Below are 6,440 nucleotides of genomic sequence, written 5' to 3'. Positions count from 1 at the left end.
TGTGTCCCCATGGAAAAATTACTGGGTTCTAATACTACACAATGCTAGAGAGACACATATCATTTCTCCTGTGTCTCATAGTCTACATCAAGTTGTTCAAAACGTTTCTCAATGTGGAGAACCAAATGAAAAATATCTATGATCAAATTAACATTTGACCCGGAAAGTGTTGCCTTTATCACAGAAACCATGCAAGAAGATGGATCGCCACTCATGCCATACGTGTTCCAACTTTTCTTGACTTGAAAATGTTTTCAAATGTATTTCTTAAGTATGTCCTTATTATCTGACAATAAGAGATATGTATCCTTATTCAATTTTTTCTGCCATATCGTACACAAAGAGGGCATGACACCACCGAGGAAGACAGGTTTCTTTTAAAGAAATATGAAAACAGTAACCCCATTATATGATTTGGGCCACAACAGCTTTATGACAAACGCCTTCGAAGCAGCACTTACTCCCCCTGCACAGATGGAGGGCCGGGTATTCTGTTCTGACTCTCCCGGCTGCCCCAGCAGTGATTCTGTCCAGTTTGTTGACATAACGTGGGCTCCATTAGAACCAAGTTGGATATTCAAATGCACTTTATATTCTTTTCCAGAGATTCTAAAAGAGAAAGATGTGGATTTGCAGCCCAACACATAGGATGTTTAGTCTCAGTGAAGCCTGGGTGTGTTTATTCAGTGTCATTTTTAAAGGAACTGCCCACTCGATGCAGAAATGACAGTTCCTTGTCTCAAGCATCACTTAAAAGTTCGAAAGAAATAGCTGAAGCCCAGCATGGGAAAGTGTTTTACTTCCCAGTTCACTCAGACTTTTAAAATGGTTAATGCTGGCAGTGGACTTACTCCAATAAATCAGGAAAAGCACCAGATCATCTTCGTACACTGATCTGTGAATTTATGAAGTCAAAGAACATTGGGAGAAGTGCATTTTTTCTCATTTTGCTTTCCTCTAGGGGCCGGGGAAAGAGTGAAAGACCAGTAGGGAATACACCAGGACTCTTTTTATTTTGAAGAAAGATAAGCCTCCATTTTCAAGTAATTTGAAGAGTGAGATTTCCGATACTGAAGAATTTCAATGCGGCTTTCCTGGAAACTCGAGACTGATTCAAAGAGCAAATACCATGGTGCAATTTCTTTACAGTTGTGAGTTTCTTTTTTCTTTTGAGTAAGAAATTAGTAATACATGATGAAAAGCAATAATAATAATAGTAATTAAAAAGGGACGGGTGTAGATTATTACGCATTTTGCTTGATATCACACAAAGTAATTTCACATTAATGAAGGGATACTGGATTTCACAATTTTCAATGTTCCTGTCCTAGCTAAAAAGTCATGTCACACCCCGAAAAAACAGGCCTGAGTTGATAGGATTTTTTATACAGATTTTAGGTCAGGTTAAAGGATCTTGTGGAACTATATGTCACGGCTTGGGGTGAAATTAAACAATACGCTTGATTCCAGTGTCCATTTGGAGTTCATTTGTGTTCACATCTCTCTCCTATTTTTGCCGGCGTCCTGCAGTTCCACGGCTCCGGGGTCCGCATACAGATGGTTACATTCTCATACTGGGCACCCAGAGAAGGTCACATGCTTCACATCAAGGGCAATTAGTTTCCTTTTTAAAATGGAAAATGTCATTAAGTTCTTGAATAATTCAAGAGTAGAGGTCACAATACAGTGTCCCTTTTGGGGGTCTTTATGGTGCAAATGGCAAAACAAGGCGATCCTATCAGTAAGAGTAGATCTAAGGTTTACAATGTAGCTCTATTTAGTGTGACAGGAAAATTAAATTACACGAGACACTCATTCATCGTCACCCGTTAACAGGCTTGGGAAAATTGTGGATCCCCGGGGGCAAATCACTGACAACGTGCGAGGCAAATAAAAATATGTCATTTTAATTGGCTGCTGTTTCCTCCGCTTGGTTTTGAAAATAACAAACATAAGCTTGTCCCCCACAACTGTCCTTGGAAATAGGGTCCCGAGTCTCCAAGAGACGACCACAGCTTAAGGACGGGTTAAGAGTTCCGGGGGGACACGGGTCTGTTTTCGCAGCCGTCGTTGAGCGGGTCTTGATCCAGGGGTTCCCTGGAAAGGAAATATAGGGGAAGGTTGCACGTGAGAATCGGCGTCGGCGGCTCCCCACCCCGCCCCGGCTGGAGGGTGGTCTGCACGGGAGTTACTGCGTTTCTGGAACAGGAGCTGCCCCTCAATCTGTGAGGTGTGAGAAGGAGGCCAGGAGGGAGGACCGAGCGTCGCGGGGTCCACCAACTGTCCTCCCTCCCCAGGGGAGAGAAAGCCAAACGGCCCTCGACGGGGCTTGGCACCAGGCTCCCGGGCTGGGGTCGGGTGGATAGGGTAGAGAGGCAGTGCTTCCTCAGAGGTCACCGACGGAGAGGAAAGCTGTTCCCGGGCCGCGCCAGCACATCCTCGCCACACACGTCCCTTACGACCCCCAAAGTCCCAGTTCAGGCCAGTGGGCGTGGCTGCCCGGGACCCGCTCCCACCCTTGACCGCCCGCGTGTCGCGCCGAGCGCTGGGCCGCTCCACCAGCGCTTCCCGCCGCCGCCGCCGCGCTCCCGGCGGTCTCCCGCCCATCGCGGCGCCCTCGGCACCTGCGGGGCCCCGGCTCTACTTCCTGCGTCTCCCCGAGGCTGGAGGGAGCTGGTTGGGCGGGGAGGAGTAAAGCCTGCGGCGCCGGGCGCCTACGGGTGGGGTTGGCCCGTCCGTTGGGTGGGCTTCTGGGGTCGGTCCCCTGCGCTGTAGGACATGGAAAAGGCAAGAATGACCGCCCGTCTGCCTGTTGCTTATTATTATTATTATTATTTAGAAATAATATCTGTCTGGAGCTTCCCTTTTTCGGGCTCCTCCACCAAGACCCTGCGAAGTCCTGTGTTGGCCAAGTGAGTTCAGGGCGGGGTGCGCGCATCTTCTCGGCTCTGCGCGCATCTCCGCCGCCGGCGCTCGGCCGCGCGGGGAGGCCAGGCTCCGGATCTGGTGACACCGCGGCCAGACACACGCCCCAGGAGGCGCGGACCCGGGGCGGGGCCGGCGGCGGGGCCTTGGCAGAGGGTCCCAGGCCCTCGCGGGGAGGAGAAGCCGGTCCAGCGGCTGGGGGCTCCTTTCAGAATGAAGACCTTGGGGCCTCTCGGTTTCTGAAGCGGGTCTGACGTTAGTAAAGCTTAGGTAAAGGGAGATACTTCACTTTTAAGAAGAAGTCGTATTACAGCGCGATTGCTGCCTCGGACGGATGATGGGTGTCTGAGCCGCCTCAGCATCTTTGTAGTAGAATTAAAAGTAGAATTAAGGAGTACGTTTCCTTCCTGGGGGGAGCGGGGGAGCAGAGGGGGGCAATTTAGAGGTTTTTCATTTTCTAAACGCTTCAATTTTAAGCAAACACTTGGGGGCTCCGGGCCGCTGTAATTCCAAAGACAATTTTCCGTGGTTTTAATTTGATTTGCATTTTTTCAACTTCTATAATATTCAATTTCATGGGTGAATACACAGGTAAACACTGTTAGGTCGTGTTTTTCGCCCCCTGCACCAAACAGAATGTCGCTTGCCTTAGAGTGCCAGGGGAGGTTACACCCCTTCCCAATAATGTCTGCAGGTTTCTCCTGAATTATTTTCCTAAACGTAGCGCGGGTTCGCCTGGGCGCCAGAAAGGTGGCCTATTAAAAATAGCTGAACTGCTCCGCACAGGTGGGGGGGGACCCCCACAGACATGACCCAAAGGAAGGAGACAAAGCAAACAAATTCCTATTCTACTAGAATCTATTCTAGTTTTACCCAGAAACATTTTAAAATATTTTATTAGTAGTTTTAAGCAATCCAAAAATGATCAATATACTCACTTCTCCCAGAAATGCTTTCAGTGTAAATTTCATCGCTAGAAAGACAAACATTGAGAAAAGCGATAGGCTTTGTAGGGAGAAATTTAATTAGCACCCTTGAGCTATTTTATAAAAAAAAAAATTAGAGAAAAATACGAAGTGAAATTGGGTAATTAGCTTTAGTCCTATCAAAGCTGACATTTAACAAAATGCCACTGTCCCTAACCCTGGAGCCAGGATGCTGGAAGCTGCATGGGAGCAGCTACGCCAAAGACTAACACGGGTAGACGGTAATCCTTGAACGCACCATACACCATACATCTCACAAGGAGATAGTTGAACCTCATCAAATATACAGATAGATTGGCACATAATAAATCTATCAAAACCCCAAATGCATTTTATATTCCTTCACAAAATTGTGCTACAAGAGGTAAGGAGCAAAGAAATGACATACTTAATTGGCCTGTCCAGAGGTACTCATATAATAAAATAGTACTCTCAGGAACGATACGTCATTTAAAGAAAATATAGATATATACATATATATCTGCTTAATGCCCATTACTGTGAAACACTCAATACCGTGAAAGCTATTTCTATTTTAAATCCTAAAAATTTACAGATTTGAATGTTTGTCTCATTTCGTAGGTTTTTTTTTTTTAATTGGAGAGCTCACGGACAATGTTAGTGACTTTTAGAAATGAAAAGATATTAGAGTTTTGGCGTTTTGGAAAGAATAGATCCAGAAATTACATTGGTGAGCCTTTCTAAAACCTTTTTGCTTGAGGCTGGCTGATTTGGGAAAACGGTATTGAGCCGATCTCATTTGCAAAATATTTTTTTTTTATCGTACGAAAGGGGTTTAAGCAAACAAGAAAGGAATTTCTTTTGAAGCAGTACCAACTTTGAAAAAGAAAGTTCCTTAATTTTTTGAAAACACCGTCGTAGCAGGCTGACTGCACCGAACACCTTCAGGAAAACTGACCTTTGCCATTTGACTTTTAATTTTTTTTTTACAATTATTGAATTTAAAGGGATCATTGTTTAGGATTTGTCCTAATCTTTCTTATTGTGGATGACTGGCAATTATGTCTTTCTGTTTATCTTACATAAATAGATGGTGGAATGTGATGTCCACAGATGACAGCAGAGCAAACCTCCTCCTGGAGAAGAGCTCATGCCAGGGACTCGACTAAAACACAGGTCTACTCAGAGGATGGCAAACTTGGGCAATAGGAACCTCTTTCTCTTTCTCTATTCTAATGGAGGAGTAAATGGGGCTCTTGTTAAGAACCTAAGAGCACTGATCATCAGAGTAAGTTTGCCAATTTCTTTCGCTTTTATCCCAAAGAGGTCTGTGTCCAAGACTGTGGCAGCCGATCCAGAAGCAATGCTCAGGCAATGCAGACAGCGATTGCTCTCCCAACCCCCAACTGTGTTCAGCTGGGTCCAAGAGGCCACTGGCTGACCAAAGATAGAGAGGGCTTGGCAGGCCTGGGGTGGGGGAGGGGAGGGAGGGAGGAATGGACCAGGGAGGTCCCTGGAGTGTGTCTCAGCAGGTGGGGGCTAGCAGAACAGGGGGCTCAAGTCCCAGTAGGAAACTTTCCCTACAGACTTAGGAACTTGGGAGGCCATGTCCTTTGGGAGAGATGTTAGTCCTCAGAGGAAAGAGTAGCACCCCCAGAAGACACAGCTGCTGGGCGCGGAGGTTAGCTGAGGGTGCTATGAAACGACTGTGGTCTGACTGTCCTTTCATGACTGATAGGAGCCTGAGGGAGGGGAGGAGTGTGTGTGTGTGCGTGTGTGTGTGTGTGTGTGTGTGTGTGTGTGTGAGAGAGAGAGAGAGACAGATTCTGCTGAATACAAGGGAGAAATCCCACAGTTACTTTTAGTTGTTTACTGAGCAAGGGCAAAATCTAAACAGCGCTTTCCAGGATCAATGAAGGGATGGCCTCGGGTTCCAGAGCTGAGCCCCCTAAATGAGTCTGGCATCCTGATAACTGCAGATTAGCACCTGAGATCAACTCCTTCCCACTGCTGGATGCTGGCAAGAGATACAGAGGCACCTTGTTCTGGGCTCTGGGAAGGGAGAGGCGACAAGGAGATTTAATTGTCTGCCTGGGTGAATCGAAATGTCCTTCGAAAGCAAAGAAATCAGGAGAGATTGGCCTTTAATTGGCAAATCTGCTGGTTGGAGGGGAGTGGCAATTAAAGTGGAGAGAGGATAAAATGCAGATCGGATTCCTGTCCCCAGCTCGCCCCCAGACAGGTCCCAAGATCACATTCTCCCCCCCTCTTGGGGTCTCTAGAAGGCTCCGCACCTAGTCTGACTGTGGTAACTGTGTCTTTCTCCCCACCTCAGTCTAACGTCTCCATTATCAGTTTGGAGTGGGGAGTCTGGTTTAATCCAGAACTCCATTCACTTCCAAGAGTTGGTCCCCCATGCCTGAGACTTCATTGTGTGCAGAGCTGGCCTTAGGACCCAGTTGTCCAGAGCCTCCCCTGAAATCCCAAAAGGGGAGGGGCTCAGTCTGCAAGAAATCCCCACCCCACTAAAAACAGACAGTCCAGGGAACTTAACTTGCAGTAAGTCAA

The sequence above is a fragment of the Monodon monoceros genome, unplaced genomic scaffold, assembly GCF_005190385.1.
Source record: "Monodon monoceros isolate NGI ecotype Baffin Bay Population unplaced genomic scaffold, NGI_Narwhal_1 Super_Scaffold_13, whole genome shotgun sequence".
Classification (NCBI taxonomy): Eukaryota; Metazoa; Chordata; class Mammalia; order Artiodactyla; family Monodontidae; genus Monodon; species Monodon monoceros.
This window is presented reverse-complemented; position numbering follows the sequence as displayed.